Source organism: Octopus bimaculoides, chromosome 8, assembly GCF_046866305.1.
Source record: "Octopus bimaculoides isolate indiv1 chromosome 8, ASM4686630v1, whole genome shotgun sequence".
Lineage (NCBI taxonomy): Eukaryota > Metazoa > Mollusca > Cephalopoda > Octopoda > Octopodidae > Octopus > Octopus bimaculoides.
Genome location: NC_142935.1, coordinates 83,924,085 through 83,945,849, shown reverse-complemented (window position 1 = coordinate 83,945,849; position 21,765 = coordinate 83,924,085). Strand labels below are relative to the sequence as shown.

The 21,765-nt window shown below is 37.8% G+C and overlaps 1 protein-coding gene across 2 annotated transcripts in view; it reads right to left on the bottom strand.

Annotated features, from left to right (window-relative positions):
* LOC106872432 (uncharacterized) overlaps positions 1–16,676 on the bottom strand; it is a 123,285-nt gene extending 106,609 nt beyond the window's left edge. The window contains exon 1 of one of the 2 annotated variants that reach the window (XM_052970205.2): positions 16,026–16,676. The gene's annotated coding sequence lies outside the window, so the exon portion shown is untranslated. The remainder of the gene's footprint in view (positions 1–16,025) is intronic. The other variant, XM_014919433.3, reaches the window with a different exon arrangement.
* Between the last annotated feature and the right edge of the window lie 5,089 nt (positions 16,677–21,765).

The window sequence follows — 21,765 nt, the reverse complement described above, 5'->3', positions numbered from 1 at the left end:
GCAGCATTTCAAACTTAACAAAAGTGGCCCTTGTTTTGTGGTTATTAGGACATCTATGGAGGGCAAGTTGGCTGTTTTTATACAGGAGCTCCCTCATTAGTTGACTGTTACACTAACTGCACCACAACTCCCTCACTGACTTATGGAAGTAGAAATTATGTGTGTGTGTATACATATACATACACCCACACACATACATATACATACATATATACATGTACATGCACACACACACACACACACATACATACATATATACATACATACATACATACATAAGCACACATTTTCTTTTTTTCCTTATTCATAGAGAGGAAAGCAATATCCAAGACCCATTTTTAATGTCTCTGAGATTGTAGGGAGGAAGTAAGTTATCAGACCTGATTAGTATAGTTGCAACAGAGTGGACTCTGCTACAGGTACCCAAGTGTCAGATAGGGGTGTTAAATTGAGCAAAAAATTACAACTACCACCTAACAAAGACAAACAATACCTCCCATAGGCTTTGATATTTTCCAATCTAACAAATTTCACTCACTCATCAACAAACACCAACATTCCTAATCTATTAGAAAGGAGAGCATGGCATCAAACTTGTTTGTTGACTAATATCTAACTAGTATTCATTAATCATGGAAAACTTAAAAGGCAAAGTCAACCACAGTGGGACTTGAACTCAAAATTTAATGGTATGAATATGTAACTATGGTAATACATTTATTCCCAGTGTTCAACTGACTCTGTCATTCACTGTCCCACCTCCAAAAATATCCCTATATAATCACAGAAGATTTCATGTCAAGAAGGTGCTAAAGTAACTCTTTTTAACTATTGAGAATAGCCTGATATAAAGGTTCCATTGTTAAGGAACACAAGTTATTTTTAGTTATACAGATCTATGAGAAGGACTGCCATACTATGACAAGAAAACAATAGCATTGTTTGATTACATGAAGTTGATGCATTTCTGATGGCAAGAGTGATAAAGGACTGTTTATGTAGAATACATAGCACAAAGGGTTTCATTGAAAAAAGCACCAGTTGTTCAGTTTCCTTGCTGATGTATTCACATTTTGCTCAGTGAAAGTTGTAGACACACACAAACACACAAACTATGTTGGTCCTGAGAAGAACATTTTCTTCTCAATCACCTGAACTACTGCTCCCAGTTATCATTACCATATAACATTAAACTAACAGCTGAGCTTGAAACACTCCAACACAGTTACAAGAAGATTGCCTCAGTGCAATAGATGAACTATGGGGAGAGAGTAAAAGAATGGAGGCTCTACTCCCTAGAGAGAAGATATGAAGGATATGCAGTGATATACAAAAGTGTCCCAAAAGTCACTCATGGGTTTCAATTTTTAATAACTAACTTAACTTCACAAATAAATGCATGAAATTTTGATGCAATATAAAGGACATAATGGAAATTAATATGTACAAGGCAAATTTTGCAACTCCACTATACTACATATGAAAAATGACATTGCTTAAATGACAGCCATTTTTGGTTTCACACGCCCGTGCTCTTTCTAAAACTTGCACCATAACACCCTGAAGAGTTTCAGACCCCACTTCTCTGATTTCTCTATTGATGTTCTCCTTCAGACCAGGATCATTGGTCTGTTGATACAAACCCTCTCTTTCAGGTATCCCCACAAGAAAAAAATCCGAGCTAGTCAAGTCAGGGGAATGTGAAGGCCAGTTGACATTGCCATAGCACTGTATTGTTTTTCTTGCGGTATGAACAGTTGCTCCATCTTGCTGGAACCCTGTGTGAGGTCTGCTTTGAATGGCCTTCACTAGCCCAGATTTTTTCTTGTGGGGATACCTGAAAGAGAGGGTTTGTGTCAACAGACCAATGATCCTGGTCTGAAGGAGAACATCAATAGAGAAATCAGAGAAGTGGGGTCTGAAACCCTTGAGAATGTTATGGTGCAAGTTTTGGAAAGAGCACAGGTGTGTGAAGCCGAAAATGGCAGCCATTTAAGCGATGCCATTTTTCATATGTGATGTGGTGGTGCTGCAAAATTTGACTTGTGCATATTAATTTCCATTATGTCCTTTATATTGTATCAAAGTTTCATGTATTTATTTGTAAAGTTAAGTAAGTTATTATGAATTGAAATCCTCAGTGACTTTTGGGACAGCCTGTATATCTGGAAGATCACTTTGGGAATGAAAGCTACACCAACGCCAAACTAGAGACAACTGCATAGTACCAAAGATCCTACTTTCTTTATCTAGAATAAGGACCCATACTGTAATATCTTAGGATTCGAGGGCCACAGCTTTTAAATACCTTGCCAAAAATAAATTTAAAAAATCAGAGATCTACAAGGCACAGATATGGATGTGTTCAAAAGAACACTTAGACAAGTTTTAATCTGAGATACTAGATGAACCCACATCACAGTAACAAACATATATGAAGGCAGTGTTGTCTGACCCCCTCATTCACTAAAACCAAACGTGAAGAGATAGTCATGGAAACTAAATTAAATGGACTACTAATCACACCAACAGCAGTGCCTCTGGCGGAAACGAGTAGCCAATAAAAAAAATACCTTACAGATCTATGAGATGTAGCTGTGGATGCATTCAAACAACGAAATTCTTATCTGAGATAACAAATGAACCCACATCATGGCAAGAAATGTAAATGAGGGTGACATTGTCCCACTTCCTCATTCAGAAAGCCAAATATGAAGAGAGGTTTGTAAAAATGACATGAAATGATCACACCAATGCTGGTGCCCCACTGACATAAGGAATACTGGTGGGACATTCCCATCAAAATATCTAAGTAAAAACATAACAGGCCAGAAACTGTTGTTTAGGACAGACAATAAAAAGTATGTACCTTCATAGAGGTCAGCTGTCCTGTTGAAGTGAATATCTCTTCCAAAATCAAAGAGAAAGAAGATAACTGTGGATAACTGCTTCGAAACCACCAGCTTCTGGATTAGCAGTGTTTTCAGGAAAAGAAATCAACCAACTAATTCACACATTACAAATATAATCAGTAAAAATATGCAAGACATTTTTCAAGCTTGAAATATGACACTCTTTTGTTATCAACCTTCCAATGATGGCGCTTTGTATTTTGGTCAAAAACCGGCTCCTTCCTCAGAGAAAGAATTTAAATTATTAAAAACAGGAGAGAATGAACATACATACATATATTTCTATGTGTTTGTGTTTGTCCCCTACCACCACTTGACAACCAGTGTTGGTTTGTTCACATCTCTGTCACTTAGTGGTTCAGTATGAGCGACAAATAGAATAAGTATCAGGCTAAAAACAAAACAAAATAAAACAAAAGAAAACAAGTACTAGGGGTTGATACATTTAACTAAAACCCTTCAAGGTGGTACCCTAGCTTGGCTACAGTCCAATGACTGAAACAATTAAAAGATAAAAGAGTAGCAACATGAGCATTACTGTTGCTCTAATGATATTCCAGTATGTTATGATTTATTTTACAATTCTCCCTTCCATTCTCACTCTTTCTATGAATAACGATGTGTCTGTTTTGTTTTCCCCATTCTTGAAATACTTCATTATTTTCTCTGTTTATTATTTTCCTTTTATGCTATCATAATATATTTAGAAAAAATGGCTATAGCTTAGTTTCAACAGCATTTACCATTGTATCAGATTCTGAAAAAATGAAACTGTTATGCAATTTGTCAGGTGATTTGAAATATACAATAGAAGTTCAATTTTCATTGGATTTTTTTTTGTTTTGTTTTGTGTAATTACTGCATTTTATATCTTCCAGCCAATTACCTCTTCCATATTTTCTACTTAACTACCTAATTATGTCAAACAATATTAATAATTAAAATAACAGAACTGAAATAAGTTTAATATTATAAAGACCCACTGTTGGCATAATAAGAATGTAAAACATTCTTTTTATGTTGTTGAAATGTGGTTAAAAGAAGGAGAGGTTTCCACTCACAACAAGGTTTTGTAATATTTAAATATATTACATTTCTGATTAACACTTGGTTGTGCATGAATAGATATTACTTAATTTAGTGTTTATACATTTAATGCGCTAAGAATGGCTAGGTGTAGGTGTGGCTTTGTGATATATACATCTATGTGTATATGTATATATATATGTGTGAGAAAGTTGGTATGTGAAAGCACGTGGTTGGATGTATAAAAGATAATAAGAGTGAAAAAACTACAGAAGGCTTGTGTTACTTGGTTAAAGTATATTTAAATTATGTCAGAAAAATGGGAGCAAGTGAAGGTTTGTGATAGGAAAGGCTTCTGGCTGTAGAAAATCTATCACAAAAATTCTGACCTATGTGAGCATGCTAAAGTGAATATTAAAATGATGATAATGAGCATCAGTAAAAGTTCAATGGCTATATATATAAATATATATCATCATCATCATCGTCGTTTAACATCCGCTTTCAATGTTAGCATGGGTTGGACGATTTGACTGAGGACTGGTGAAACCAGATGGCTACACCAGGCTCCAATCTGATTTGGTAGAGTTTCTACAGCTGGATGCCCTTCCTAACGCTAACCACTACGAGAGTGTAGTGGGTGCTTTTACGTGCCACCGGCACGAAGGCCAGTCAGGCGGTACTGGCAACAGCCATGCTCAAAATGGTGTATTTTATGTGCCACCTGCACAGGAGCCAGTCCAGCGGCACTGGCAACGATCTCGCTCAAATGACTTTTCACATGCCACCGGCACAGTACCAGGAACGCGAAGCTGCGGCACAAGTGCTAGGAAGGCGACGCTGGTAACAATCACTCTCGAACGGTGGTGCCATCAGGATTTCGCTTTCGCTTGCCCCAACAGGTCTTCGCAAGCAGAGTTTAGTGTCCAATGGAGGAGACGTTGGCATGGGGACCAGTTGCCAAATTTAGTTCAATTTCGATTTCACTTGCCTCAACAGGTCTTCGCAAGCGGAGTTTAGTGTCCAATGGAGTAAAGGTATGCATAAGTGGGCTGGCTACATCCCTGGCAGAGGCCTTGAATTTTGGTCTCACTTGACTTGCAATACAGCTATTGTGAGTGAACCAGCTAGAGGACACAGAACAGAAAGCACTTGTTGTACATGGGATATGCAACAATACAAAGTGTTTCAAAAGTCTATGGTAGCATGACTGAACTGGTACCATATAAAAGCTAAAAGTGTCAAGTTTTCTTCTGTTAATTTGATTTTAATTTAATTAAATTTGATTTAATTTTGTTTTTTGTCTCTTTCCAGATCCAGTAATGTCTACGACACACAATGACTTCTCTTGTTTTGGTTCTTGAAAAGAGACATAAAACAAAATCCCATAGGTGCAGAGATAGTTATGCTCTGGAAATTGGGTTTGGAAGTGAGAAAGTGAGAAGGGTATTTGGAGTGGCTGAATAGGTCAAGAATATGTGTAGAAAATGAAACAAGTAGAAATTTGAGGACTGCAAATGATTCAGTTTTTCTGCACTGGTGACAGAGTGTAAGAACCAAGAGGTCAATGACTTGGTAAAGGAGTGAAGTGAGATGTCCTCAATACAAGAAGAGACATAGTTGAAGAGTTGTTAATGGTTCAAGAAATTTTAAGAGTGTTAGAAAAAGCAAATGTATTTTAAAGACTGAAGTGGGAGGGTTGTATTTTGAGTCAGAGTAACTAGAAGATTTGCTGCTGATATCCAGATGAGTGGCAGGGAGATTTGAATCTCCATATGTACAGACATCACCTTTCAGAGTGAAGGCTGACAGAAAAACATAGTTTGGGCAGCAGATATGGACTATAGACAGGGTTAAGAAATTTGGGTCTTCAAGAGGTGTATGTTGTGTGGTTAGTAAGAGGTGATGTATTGGGCTTAGTTTGGATTAGAGTCCACTGGTGTTAGAGAAAAGGAAGACATATTTTGATCTGTGTGCTTAGTTCTAGGTTTTGGCATCTTAGATAAATGTAGAGATAAAAGTAGAATGAGGTATTATTGCCTCTTGGCTGAAACAGCTGTAAGATATTATCCCAATTTCTATTGCTATATGTTATATATTTTAACAATTACTGATATTTTTATATTTTATATATTATATATGTAAAGCATATGTTATACATGTATGTATATTGTTATAATTGTCCTTTTAGTAAATAAATAAATTGACATAATATAATGGCTAAAAGTTGAATACCACCTATTAATCTCCTCCATTTTCTTATTGCTCTCCCCCTCTCTCTCTCTCTCTCTATATATATATATATGTATATATATATATATATATATATATATATATATATATATATATATATATATATATACTACACTCTCTGAGTGGTTGGCGTTAGGAAGGGCATCCAGCTGTAGAAACTCTGCCAAATTTAGATTGGAGCCTGGTGTTGCCATCCGGTTTCACCAGTCCTCAGTCAAATCGTCCAAACCATGCTAGCATGGAAAGCGGACGTTAAACGATGATGATGATGATGATGATGATGATGATATATATATATATATATATATATATACATATATATATATATACACATACATATATACGACACACACACACACATATATATATACATAAATGTGCAATGGTGTCTGTCTGTATGCTTGTTTGGGGTTACTCTAACTCCTCCCACACCGTCCAACCGATTTTAATGATTTTTGACACATAGGTAGATCACATGCCCTGAAGTTCAAATAAGGTCAGAATTTTTCGAAAACTCAATAATTCTCAGCTGGCATCGATTTTTGTGAGCTCAATTGGGGTGTTTCAATGGAAATTCCCAAAATGATGTTATTTTTCCTGCAGCTTGAAGGGGCTTGAAAAGGGTACAAATGCGAATAAGCATTTCCTTAGAGACATTCTTAGCAATTTTGTAGAAATTTTACACATGATTACAGTTCATGTCCATTAGTTGATGCCAGCATGAAGAGTTGACAAAAAATCGATAACTGCATGTGAGTGGGGTATTTTAAGAAATCAATAGGCTTTTTATATGCAATTACCCATAGGATTAATATTTTATGCCGTAACTTTCACAGAATTCATCCGATTTTGATGAAATTTGACATTTAGGTAAAGTTCATAGGCAGAGTCATGTAGTAGAATTAAAATTAAACTGGTGAAAGGCAGAAATCGTCAAAATTTACTCACAATAAAATAATGAACTGATTTTGAAGAAAATTGATCCGAGTAAAATGAAGCACTTCAACATATAAAACATCGATTATTCATATAATGTATTGGGATTTAAAAGTCAATGGGATATTTTCATGGAAATGGTCATAGGGATTCTATTTTATGACATAACCTTAACACTTTTCTTTGGATTTGGCTGAGATTGGACACACTGATCAATTTTGTACAGAGGGTGGCATTAAGGGGAAAGAAATAAACAAACATCATTCTCAACAGGTCGAGGTACATCCAAAAGTTTGACTGCGATTTCAGATGGTCCAGTATGTAGGAGTATGTCAAAAGAGGTAAGCGGGTAAAATCCCTGCTGAACCAGATATATGTAATACATGTATGTATATTGTTATAATGGGTAAAAGTTGGCAGGGGAAATATAGAAGATTTCAATGCAAGGTCAGAGGTGGGCTTAACTTCAACACGGAAAACACGAGCAACACTGGGTCCAACAGCTAGTAAATATATATATATATATATATATATATATATATATATATATATATATATATATACATACATATATACATATACATACATATATACATTACATATATATATATATACATATATATATATATATATATATATATATATATATATATATATATATATCTGAACATTAGAAGCATCAGTTGTGGTGTGCAAGAGAGACGATTGCGCTGGTATGGACATGTGGTGAGAATGGATGAGGATAGCTGCGTGAAAAGTGCCACACCCTAACAGTTGAGGGAACCCGTGGAAGAGGTAGGCCCAGGAAGACCTGGGCTGAGGTGGTGAGGCAAGACCTTCGTACATTGGGCCTCACCGAGACCTTTGGAAATGTGCTGTGCGTGAGAAGACCCGGCAAGCCAATTAAGATCGTTGCCAGTGCCCCTGGACTGGCTCTTGTGCGGGTGGCACATGAGATGCACCATTTTGAGCGTGGCCGTTGCCAGTACCGCCAGACTGGCTCCTGTAGGATTTTCGAGTGAGATCGTTGCCAGTGCCCCTGGACTGGCTTGTGCGGGTGGCACATAAAAGACACCATTTCGAGCGTGACCGTTTTCGTGCGGGTGACACGTAAAAGCACCCACTACACTCTCTGAGTGGTTGGCATTAGGAAGGGCATCCAGCTGTAGAAACTCTGCCAAATTAGATTGGAACCTGGTGTTGCCATCCGGTTTCACCAGTCCTCAGTCAAATAGTCCAACCCATGCTAGCATGGAAAGCGGACGTTAAACGATGATGATGATGATATTTATATATATATATATATATATATATATACACATTGTCATCTCCCCTTCTTCTTAGCTCTCCTGTGTGACCCTTCTGTCCGGCATTCACCATGATAGATCACTAACCACTACACACACTTTTTTCTCTGTTTGTTTCTCTCCTTCTTTCTTTCTGTGGAAGGGCGTAGGCTCGAAACATTAAACACTTTTTCAATTCCCAAGCAATATACTAATACACCTGTTTGTTTTCTACACCACCTGTCTTCATCTTTTGTTTTTTGTGAATTCTCCCTATATATATATATATATATATATATATATATATATATATATATATATATATATATATACATACATATATACAGTTCTATATTTAAGAGATGAGGAATTATTTACATTATTTACATTTGACGGATATTTGTCCTCATCTTGTTTGTTGTTAACACAACGTTTCGGCTGATATACCCTCCAGCCTTCGTCAGGTGTCTTGGGGAAATTTCGAACCTGGGTTCTCATTCCTAACGATGTTACTATTATTATTATATTATTATTATTATTATTATTATTATTACTATTATTAATCAGGTCGCTGCCGTGAATCGAACTCGGAACCTTGGGGTTAGTAGCCCGCGCTCTTAACCACTACGCCCACGGGCATATGGCGTAGTGGTTAAGAGCGCGGGCTACTAACCCCAAGGTTCCGGGTTCGATTCACAGCAGCGACCTGATTAATAATAGTAATAATAATAATAATAATAATAATATAATAATAGTAACATCGTTAGGAATGAGAACCCAGGTTCGAAATTTCCCCAAGACACCTGACGAAGGCTGGAGGGTATATCAGCCGAAACGTTGTGTTAACAACAAACAAGATGAGGACAAATATCCGTCAAATGTAAATAATATACATATATACATGTATACATATACACACATATATATATGTAACATATATATATATATATATATATATATATATATATATATATATATATATATATATATATACATACATATATACATACATACACACATAAATGATATTCTAACAATAGCCATCCACATCTTTTCAGACACAGTTTTATCTTAAACTTCATTACGTAATATGTCCTCTTTTTTTAAAAAAAGATGGTGATTTGAAGAAGATTTGGAAGTTATTTGTAGCAGATCAAGTGACCATGTAGTGCACCTGAGTACTGTATGTAATAAACTCATTGTTAACAGGGAGACGGGGAATCATTTTACTCACAGGCAAAATTTCACTTGCATTCAGGCATGGCTATGTGGTTAAAAATCTTGCTTTCCAACCAGTTGGTTCTGGGTTCAACCTCATTGTATAGCCCCTTAAGGAAGTATTTTCTATTATATCCCTAGCTTGACCAAAGCCTTGTGAGTGGATTTCATAAAAAAGAAACAAACAAACCCATGAATATATATATATACATTCATGTGTCTATGTGTGAGTTGGTGTCTCCTGTTGTTGAAATGCATGAGAGTTGTAAACAAGTGTCACTGTCATATAGATGGTTTCCTTTGTTTGCAATCTTCTACAGAAACATGTCCAGTCATGGGGAATATTTTTGGAAACAGATGAGGGTTTGCGATAAAGGGGCATTCAATCATAGGAAATCTGTCTCAATAAATCCCATTCAACTCATGCCAGCATGGAAAGGTGGACATTATAACAATGACATTGATGATAATGATGATGCTGATGCTGATGATGATTCAAATCTGAAATTGCCTACTGACAAGATCTTTGAAAAGTCCATACGGAAAAATCTGTTTAAAGCAAACAATAATTGAATTTTAATTACTAATGAATCTGTAAAATTTAAGATTTATTATTGTCTACATACCACTGATGTGATCCCCAAATGTTCCTAAGTACCTGTAATTCACCCCACTGATGCTAACTATAAAGCTTTTGCACCACTGGCAAAGAGGCTTCTTCAATTTGGCTCTTAATTACATGTATTGTTTAATTGTATAACTTATTTCTCCTTGTTTTTAAGAAGCAAACCCAGCCACACCCCAGTTAGTACACCATTAGATCAAACTATTTCTAACCTAGAAGTATCTTCATCACAGGAAGCTGAATTATATTACTGAAACCTGAGATAGTGCTAGGAATTTGTTCTTGTTATCAGAGCTGAAATCCTAAAGCAGTTATCAAGCCAAATAACATCCACAGGAACTCTGTTGTTTTACAGAAAGGTGAAAAAACAGCAAAACTTTTTATATATGGATGCACTGATATGTTTTCTTCAAATGTACAAATGATTAAGAAATATTAAATAATTAAAAAAATATATATATTGTAGATTATTACATTTATACATATTCTATCTACCATTTTTCCCATGCTAGCATGTCTTGTGATTCTTCAAATTCAGTTATTTGTATTGTTTGTTAAAGCAAATGTTGTTTACCACCGAATATTAGAGTCAACAAATATCACTATTAAGACAAGTTTTCTTGTGCGTTTGTTAATATACACTAATGTAATGTATACATGAGTGTAGAAGGGATGGTTCTTTGGTTAACAAGTTCATTTTGCAACCATTTAGATAAGTGCTTGATGCTGTCTTCCAAGCTGACCAAAATCTTAGGAGTGAAATTTCAACAATGGAAACTGGAAATGCGTTAAAACTGACCTGTGGCTAAATAACAGCACTAATTATGTACTCAATGTACTCAATTATGTACTCAATGTACTCAATCCACTTGTTTCAGTAGGTGAGCAGAGGGGTTGTCATAGTTTTAAGCAGCATAAATGTAAATCTAAACTCTTTCTGTCTGTCTGTCTGTCTCTCTCTCTCAGATACACACACACACATGCATGCATAACACACACACATGCGATGGACTTCTTCTATAGTGTTTCTTTCTACCAAAGTTCATTCCAGACATTAATAGACTTGAGGCTATAGTAGAAGTCACTTAACTAAGGTGCTATGCGAGCTGGCAGAATCGTTAGCACGCCGGGCGAAATGCTTAGCGGTATTTCGTCTGCCGCTATGTTCTGAGTTCAAATTCTGCTGAGGTCGACTTTGCCTTTCATCCTTTCAGGTCGATAAAATAAGTACCAGTTGAGTACTGGGTTGATATAATTGACTTGCTCCCTCCTCTGAGCTTGCTGGCCTTGTGCCAAAATATGAAACCCATATTGTTTCAATTATTTCAGAAAAACAATAGCAGACATGCTTTGGTCATATTAGATCTTCTCAGAACAGGATTAGAACATATTAGATCTCCTCAAAACGGTATGAATTATAAGTGAATTATCAATCAATGTACAGTAAGTGTGAAAATTAGCATATCTAAGAAGAATGAATCACTGAAGAAATGGAAAATAATAGTCAAGTTAGGGTTTACATCTAATGTAGTGAACATAAAAAATGCAAATTAGGCATGGTTGTATGGTAAGAAGTTTGCTTTCCAACCACATCATTCTGGGTTCAGTCTCACTGCATGGAACCTTAAGCAAGTATCTTGTCTTCCTTCATGAAATGGACAGCATCTACCCATCACCACAACTCTTGTAAGACCAATAGCTGAACTATAATGGACACTTCTGTACATTAAACAGCTCTCAAGTACCTCTGCCAACTAAACTGCAACTGATCAGTTTGGTTCTTTGCCAAAAGGTTCCCTACCAGCTTTGAGGAATCTTCCTCTCCTCAATTTCTTAAACCATGATGGTTCTGATTGTAGTACTTCCACAGAGACAAACCCCACCTTTACCACCCACTTACTATCCAACTCCATACTGCAAAACTAAGTAAACCTCTACCAAATCTATCATATTCTACTCATCTGACTCACCATCATCCATACATGCCAAGTACAAAAGTACCTCTGGTTTTCTCAAACCATCAAAGTCAACTGGCCCCTACAATGATTCTTCTATTACCATCAAAGAATATTCTCATGACTAACCCCTATGCTCACCAAACTCTTTAATCCCTCCCCACACTCTCTCTCACTACAGGATTATACCCTGATCTGGCTCTGCTAACCATCATCCTATGAATTAGTTTCCAGAATCTGAAAGGGAATGAAAACAGCAACTAATGACACTCTCCAACACCAAATTTTTCTCTCTCTCTCTCTCTCTATCTCTTATTGATGAACACCAATATGGCTTTCATAAAGCTGGATTCTAATGGGAATCTAGTCTACTATGCCTATCATTAAACAATGTAAATGGTTATAGGAAATTTTGCTGTAAACATTTATGTTGCAGGAAAATTTATGGTAAGAAATTTCATTTTAAATGATCTCAACAAGTTTTTTTAATGTTTGATGTTGAATAAAGACTTGCCTATTCAACACTTTTACAAAACCTTTTATCACTTTTTTTTTTTTACATCATCATCATCGTTTAATGTCTGCTTTCCATGCTGGCATGGGTTGGACGGTTTGACTGAGGACTGGTGAGCCAGAAGGCTGCACCAGGCTCCAATCTGATCTCGCAATGTTTCTACAGTTGGATACCCTTCGTAACGCCAACCACTCCGAGAGTGTAGTTAGTGCTTTTACATGCCACCAGCATGAGGGCCAATCAGGTGATTCTGGCAATGACCACACTCAAAATATGTTTTTTATGTGCTACCTGCATGGGAGCCAGTCCGGCAGCACTGGCAAATGTTGTTTTTCACGTGCCACAGGCACATGTACCAGTAAGGCGACATTGGCAACGATCACACTTGAATGGTGCTTTTTACATGCCACTGCACAGGAGCCAATCAGCGGCCCTGGCAACGATCACGCTCGGATGGTGCTTTTAATGTTCCACTGGCATGAGTGTCAACCAGGCAGTACTGTCATTGGCCACGTCAGCGATTTTGATTTTGATTTCACTTGCCTCAACAGGTCTTCATGCTTTATCATTGTCCATATGGCATATTTTCTGGACATGAATGTAGATGGCTTTAGAGTTAACTAAGTATAGTAACCATGTAATGTAACATATAATAAGATAGGTGTACCATAATTTCTTTGGCTCAAACTGATACCATAGGTATAGGTGCTTGAATGAAAAATTATTATCTAATTTTCTTTATGTGCTATCTGTATCTTTTTTTCTCCAATAAGATTTTAAACTTCAAACAAACAGGGCAAGCATAGGTAGGAAAACCATATATAATCAAAGAGATAAGTCATTTTTAATCCTGGAATCTAGAAATAAGTCAAATGTCTTTTAACTACAATACCTATTAATTTGTGATTTGTGAGTGCTATTACAACATAACTAAATCACACACACACTGGGCCTCTGGTAAAAACATAGTGTTGGATTTAGACTAAACTAAGAAATGAATAAGTTTGTTACTTTGTATTTCAGTTGTGCATAACAGGAGTTAGGACTCTCCTTGTTTATTTTAACATTTTTACTTTTTCCTTCTTATAATTTAAGCCTGAGACATTTCAATAAACAAAACAAATTTGCCAACTAGACAGGACACTGTCTTCAAACTGAGATGTATGGTATGCTACCACAAGAGCAATCTAAAGTCGGTCTGGAGGAAGAGGTGCTCTACTTATGATCTCTGAAGTAACTTCTGAGATGGATGAGATTAACGAGGCAGGTGTTCTTGAATAATTATGACTCTTAATTGTCCTTTTAGTCGGCAAACGAAAACAAAATTCATGGAAAATGAAAGTCACAGATGGTTTGGGAAAAAAAGTAGCATTTCATTTAAATTACTACAAACAATATCTTTTACCATTTACTTATTTTAGTCATTGGACTGCAGTCATGAGGGGACTCCACCTTGAGGGGTATAATAGAGAAAATCGATCCCAATACGTATTTTGTAAGTCTGTCCTGCTGAACGGCTAAGTTACGGGGATGTAAACAAACCAGCATTGGTTTCACGCGGTAGTGGAGGGCAAACAAAAGCCAAAGACACGCACACATAGATATATCCACATACAAGGCTTTGGTTGCACCTCTCCAAGGTGTCACGCAGTGAGACTGACCCCAAGACTATATGGCTGGAAAGCCAGATTCTTAACCACGCCTGCATATAGTTAAAAAGTAAATAAATATTTTAAATCATTCGTTAAATGATAATACATGAAACTCGAGCACAGTAGAGAAATAAAAATCCTGTTATATTTATTTCTTCATTGCCCAGAAAGGGCTAAACATAGAGGGGGCAAATAAGGACAGACAATGGGATTAAGTCGATTACATCGACCCCAATGCGTAACTGGTACTTATTTAATCGACCCTGGAAGGATGAAAGCAAAGTCGACTTCGGTGGAATTTGAACTCAGAACGTAAAGGCTGACGATTCTGCCAGTTCGCCGCCCTAAAACCCTGTTATATTCAAAATACAACAATGAAGCAAGAAGTTATTTATTGAAGTTTTCTTGTGATATTTTCTTGTGATATTTCAGAGCCGTCACTGAAATCATTTAGAGAATTACCAAAAATACATTTGTTATTAATATATTTTAAAATCTGAAACAGAAAGCCGATCAAAGTCTGGTAGTATTTAAATCTATATCCCAAGAGTTTTAAATTCAATCACGTTTCAATGCGGTCGACTTTTCCTTTTATCTCTACCGAATGTTAGTGTTTCAAGTTAAATGAGCCTTTTGGATCTATATCATGTGTAAATTGTAACACACATAAATGATTTTATTTTGGTGATGAGCGCCGGAATGTGAGGGTAACATTTGAGAGAAAGTGCACTCTATCGTTTCGTCCCCCACTTACAAAAAGATGCGGAGATGTATGAAACAGTCCAAATTTCACCACACTAAAAATGAGGCTATACGCTAATGTATAACTACATGATATATTCTGACAAAAGAATACATATGAAATAAGTAATCTAACACTATATTCTGTTTTGTACCTTTTATGTGTGTGTGTGTATACACGCACACACACACACACATATATATATCACGTAATGTGTGTGTGTGTATATATATGTCACGTAATGTTAAGATTTGTTTAAAATCAAATTTTACAAGACATCAACAAGTGTCACCTATCGAAGACAAAAAGGAAAAAAGAAATGAAGGAAGAAAGAAAGAGCAGGACAGATTCCTGTGGAGAGAACAAACACGCAGTAAGAAATAGAGCAGAATATAAAATAATTAAATGTATCAGAGACAACATTCCGAAGTCATGTAGGAGTATCAACTTTATTCTCACCATGTTCCCACATTCAAACACGCACACATATGTATACATGTGTGTGTGTATATGTACATTAGACGTTATAAAACATACATATGTGTATAACGTGAATTATAGCGATTTCTTCATACATTATCGTTTCCTTCACGCTTTTGATTTTATTTTCCACTAACATAAACCTACTATTTGTATATGTTAATAGAATTAAACAAAACAAAGTTACCTATATAGAAATAAATACAATAACAAAAAGATAATTATATAAAATAGAATCCACTGAAAGAAGCACATGAGAGTTGAAGTGATGGAGAGGTGTATCGTTTCGAACATTACTCGTTGTCAAGGTAACCATGTCAAGGACGGTAAACTGCCAAAAAAGATGGAAACCTCTCAGAGGAAAATTACGCTGTTGTTAAAGTATCAGATATTTCATAAATTCCAGAAAAATACATAAGTACTTACTGTCTATATCAGGTAGTTATATATTGTTTACATCTATCTAAAATGACCTCCAATGGTTATCTATCAAAGTTCGAGGACATAAAATAGAAAACCGGAAGTAGAAAATGATTAACTATTCTGAACTACAGAATACTTTATAGGTTATAATTTTACTTGATCGTGAATCCTGGAATGTCTCTGACCAACGAAATAGCCAACTAAACACCCGTTTTCATTGGTTTAAAATACTTATTTTAATATAGAGTACTTCAGATTTCCTTTATGACTCGATCTCAATAGGTTGTGAATTTCATATTTCCATGTCCGATGTTCTTGGGCAAAATGTTGACAAAACAGTTACAATTGGAAATATTTATCTAAGCCATTGCGATTCATTTCCAAAAATGGGTTCACGCCATAAAATAAAGACCTTTGTTCTGTGAGATTTTCTTTTCGTCCGAACAAATTAACCTAATATTTTTTTTTCTTTCTTTGTTTTAATTCTTGAAGTAAGCCATAATGCTGACGTCATTTCTGTGGAACAATTGCAATTGAAATTCGCTAAAACAATCATGAAGCGTCTCTTATCAGCGCAAGTGTCTTTTCAGGCGTATGTAGGACTACGTCTGGTGTGACCTTTCATTAGTTAGAAGGATAATGTATGATTGGTTGTCATTTCTAACAGGTGGAGTGAGTACCTAAATACATTAGTAGACTCTTTTCAAATCAGATACGTTATCTTGTTTAGCTTCAATAATGACACATTCGGCCGCCCTCCAGAAAACAGAGTGGGCGATCTAAGTTGAAATCTATTTATTTATCGGCTAAATTTTGCGTTTGAGATACTTTAATATTTTGGCCATTAATTAGCAGTCTCAGTGTTAATAGTATTTAGTTAGAAACAATAGAATGTAATATTATTCAATGAAACACAATGTTCCCAAATAAATTATGCTTTATTACATATTTTTCCTATGCTATTATCCCTTTTGTAATTATTCAATTGGAGAAGGACAGCACCTGTAACCTTTGCAAGGCAAGTGTCATCTACTCTAGATGTGGATTAACCAAAGCCTTGTGAGTGGGTTTAGTGGAAGAAAACTGATAGAAGCCCATCACATACATGCATACATACATACATACATACATACATACATATACATGTGAGTATGTGTGTGTAAATATGTGCATGTTTGTGTCCCCATGTCTTGACAATGTGAAAGTTGTAAATGAGTATATAGTGAAAATGGGTCGATTAAATGACATCCTATAATATAATAAGCATGAAAGAAAGAGGGGGTCACCATCTTGTACGTAATAAGAAAACAGGAATTCGCGAGATGTTCGTAATAAGTCATAACATATTTATTATTGGAGGTAATGCATTAACATATAAAGTTAATTGAAGGAAATCTTGTAACATTACATGAACATATTCTTTTTTGCAATTACGTCTCCAAGTAAGTGAGGTGAACGTATGCATGTCGAAGAATCAACAGGCAATGAATGATTTCTTTATTTACCTATAATGGCATATATAGATATAACAACGAGGGGTCAGGGACAAACAATGGACAGTCTTACAGGGGAGAGGGGACCATACTGTTGTGATTACAATATGAGGATCAGGATGATAAAAACGTTATGGTTTAAAAATTTTAATTAATGTATAATTAAAACTATTGAATTTTATATAACTTTCCCTCCAGGCTCTATTCCAACCTGCCAGTTTCGAAACTTCATTCTTTTCTTTAATATTTGGTCGAGAGAGATTGTTTTCCTCCTTTTTCTTCATTGACCGGCTACACAAGCATGGCCCCATGCATATGCAACTGTCTTACTACATTTTTCCATCTTTTCTCATACACACTATGAGGCAGGTACTTTCTCTCCAGACAGATCTTCCTCATGAGGTGGAAGTTGAACCAACTTTCCAACCCCTGTCCGGAGATGAAGTGACCTGTCTCAATCCCGTTTGCTCTTATTCACCACACTGTCTCTTTCAGTATGGCTACTACGCAGAAAAAGGATGCCTTCCTTTCCTTGTTAAAGGAGGGAGGTGGTGCGATCTTAACTATGAATTCAGTTGAAAGCTGTACTCTTTCCCCATCCAACATCAGTTGTTCGACATAGGTCACCAACCCCCTCAACTCTCCGCAATGTACAAAGGTGTGCGCAACAGTTTCACTGATGTGCCTGCACCTCGGACATGTGGGGGGAGGCGTTATAACTGTGTCTGGACAACCTCTCCCGAACTGGTAAAGCCAAACGATAGCACAACCAAGCCAAGGATTTCTGTTAATTATCCAGGTACCTCTACCTGAATGTCCTTGCAAACAGGCTGGTTAGTTGTTTGTTGTCAAAGCCCAGAGTTTTCTCCAGGACGTTGTCAAACTTACACTCTACCAACCCTCTATAAAAGTCCACAGTGGTAACCTCACTGCCGGCACTACTCACTCGGGAGAACAGATTGAGTGCTTGTCTGCACTCCCTCTGCTATTCCCCCATCTTAGGCTTCTGCCTGATCCTTGTGCCTAAGTCTGCCTGGTCCATGTGGAAAAAGTTGCTTGGCATGCGGTGACCACACCTGCTCACCATTCAGGTAGCACTGGAGATGTCTCAGCCTCAACACACATTTGCGCATCATCAGCCAAGGCATCCCTAGTCCACCCTTTAATGGTTTCTGACAACAAATGGAGCACCTCACAAATGGTGGTTCCCCCTTCCACAAAAAGCGGAAAAGGATCCTTTCCAGCTTGTTCAGTCATAAACTGGGGCAAGGCACGATGGTTAGGTGGTAGGTTATCACAGATGCAATAAACACCTGTGTAATCTGATGCAAACCAGACCCTGAGCAGCTTAACCAGGCCCTCCATCCAACATCTGATGATGCTATCAAGAGGCATCGACATGTCATGCCAGGTGCTGAGTTGCAAGCCGACTGATTTTTCCTGGTTAATTTCTGCCCCTGCCACCGCTTCATATCCTTTGATGGCGTCTTCTACAAGAGTTAGCTGTCCTTCATCAGACACAATGATGGTAACATCATCCGTATATGCCGTTACACTTCTACCATAAGATAGATCACACGGTTCTACCCCCCCAACGTCCCCAGTCTCCGCAGTAGTGGCTCGAGAGCCAGCATATGCAGGTGCAGGGACAAGGGGCAGTCCTGGCAAACCGAGCGTTCAAGAAGAACCCATTCACCCGGACAACAGATTTGATGTTACAATACAAAGCTTTGATCCAGCCTTGGAAAGTCGGGCCCAATCCGACCGCCTCGAGGACTGCCTCCAGATACTGATGCCTTAGATTGGTCTAAATTCACCAGTGCCCCACCTTTGTCAGGAACTTTACCCACCCACTCTATGGTGTAGCGTATGAGATGAAGGTTGTCGAATATTGTCCTTCCTGGGATGGCACATGTCTGCGCTTCTCCCACCAGGTCACCTTCAACAATTCTCATTCTCTTGGCTAATACCTTGGCCAAAATCTTTAACTTTGTGTTTAGCAGAGTTATGGGCCTAAAATTACTTACGTTATCCCTCTTGCTCAGGTCTTTCCTGATGCGTGTCACAACTCCTTGGTTCACAGATTTGGGAGTGAAATGGGTGGAGCTGTCAATTTACATAAACACTGGCCAGCATGTTTCCGAACAAGTCTGGCATACACTTATAAAATTCGTAAGGTAGACCATCCAATCCCAGCAACTTGTCCCCGGGGCACTTGGAAAGCACCTCTATAACCTTCTTGGCTGTGATCGGCCCTTCACAGTGCTCATTGTCACACACCAAAAGATGTGGGCCACCGGCCAGGAAATCTCATATGGTATCTCCATGGTCCAACGTCCCACCCCTCCCGAACAACGCAGCAAAATGCTCATGAAAGGCCTTGCTCATCTCTTCCTGTCCTTCGATCTTCTGTCCTTGTTCATTAACCACAGACCTAATCGTAGCATCCACGCCATGATGGGTTTCATCCGAGCGAGCCAGTTAGTGTTCTCATAACTAACACTTTAATCTGGCAAGGGTAAGCTTCACAATCCAATAGGGACTTGTTCAACTTCCAGTAGCCAGATCCTTGTCTATATGCACCCTACACATCACTAATTTGTGATCTGTGTAGGGTACATAGGTAAACTGTGGACAACTAACACTAGACTTATCTTCAGCATTAACTAAGATCCTATGTATATAAGACCTGATTGATCCATCATGATTTGTCCACGTCCACATTGGCACATTCAGATTATCAAGTCTGAATTGATCTGCCAGCCTAAATCACTTCAGCAGATCAACGGGGTGTGAGTCACATTTCCTATTGTTTGAGCCAACGCTATCCATGCGTGCATCAAGAATAGCATTAAAGTCACCTTACACAGATAAAGTCTTCGATGTCACTAGGAAATTCTCCAGATGTTGGTAGAACTCATTCTGTTTGCCTGTTGCATTAGGCACGTAAATGCCAACCAACCTGAAGGCCCTACCTCTGAAAGTTAGAGCCAGAACGACTGACTCGCCTTCTGGGTCCACAAAGATTGTACGAATCTGTAGAGCCAAGATTTTCTGGATCAGAAATATGACCCCTCCTCCCCCTCTGGTTCGGCTAGGAGACATGATTTTCTCATAGCTGTTCAGGAGAGGTGAGAAAGCCTGTAGCTTGTCCAACTTGGTTTCTGTAGCAACCATCACATCTATTCTGTGTGTCCTGAGGTCGTCGAGGAAACAGGTCTGCTTCCTCTTCGATCCCAAGCCACGCACATTCAAAGAGCCAATACGTAGTGCAGCCATGTCATATTAAGGTGAAAAAGGAAGAAAAATTCAGAGCTTACCTTGCTCATTTGGTTTTTTCTAGTTGGGTAGTCCTTAGTACCACTAGGATCATCCCCTCCTCCTCTTCCTTCTCATCTAAAAATGGTTCCATCGGCAGGTTGAATATTTTAAGAAGATCCCTCACTCCCACAATGTCTTTCCTTTGTCTCTCTTTTAACTCTAAAAAGAGTTCTCTCAGCATCTTTACTATATTTACATTATTATTAATTGTGTTATATGGTGCAGCTTAATAACTCTATCCAGGTATTTATCGTGTTTTTTATATGCTGCTACCACAATTTCTTCCTTATTTGATAATTGTACCCATCTCAAACCCATTTTGTCCTTCGTTGGGGATTATTGTGATTTCTCAATCTTTCTAATCACTTTTTTGTGGCGACTCCATTTTTTTTTGTACATTTGCGTGACACCACCTGGAATTCCATTTCCTCTTCCGACAGTGTCATGGTTAGTTTGTCCACAGCGGACGCCCTCTTAGCAGCCTCCATGGCTGGGGGTGCCACTGCATTTGTTTTAGAGGAGGTAGGCGCTCTCTGTGTAACCACCTCCTTAGCGGGGGCATCTCCTCCTCTATATTTTTACCCTCTGTGTAACCACATCCTTGGTGGGTGGGGCGTCTCCACCTCTTTGTTGATGGCCTTGGCCTCCACTCTTGTAACTGCCTTCTTGGCAGGTGGGGGATGCATTGGTAGTCACTGACATCTTTTGAGTAATAACCTCTTTGGCTGTGGGCGCTGGTTCTAAATTTTTGGTGCTTGCCGACACCCTCTGTGTAACAGCCTCCTTGGCTGGAGGTGCTGGCGTTTCTTTTACATTGGTGGAGGCAGTTGCCCTCTGGGTAACAGCCTCCTTGGCTGAGGGTGCCACTTCATCTTTGTTCTCCTCTTCTTTATCCTTATTTTGCAGGCATTTCTGTCTTACATGTCCCT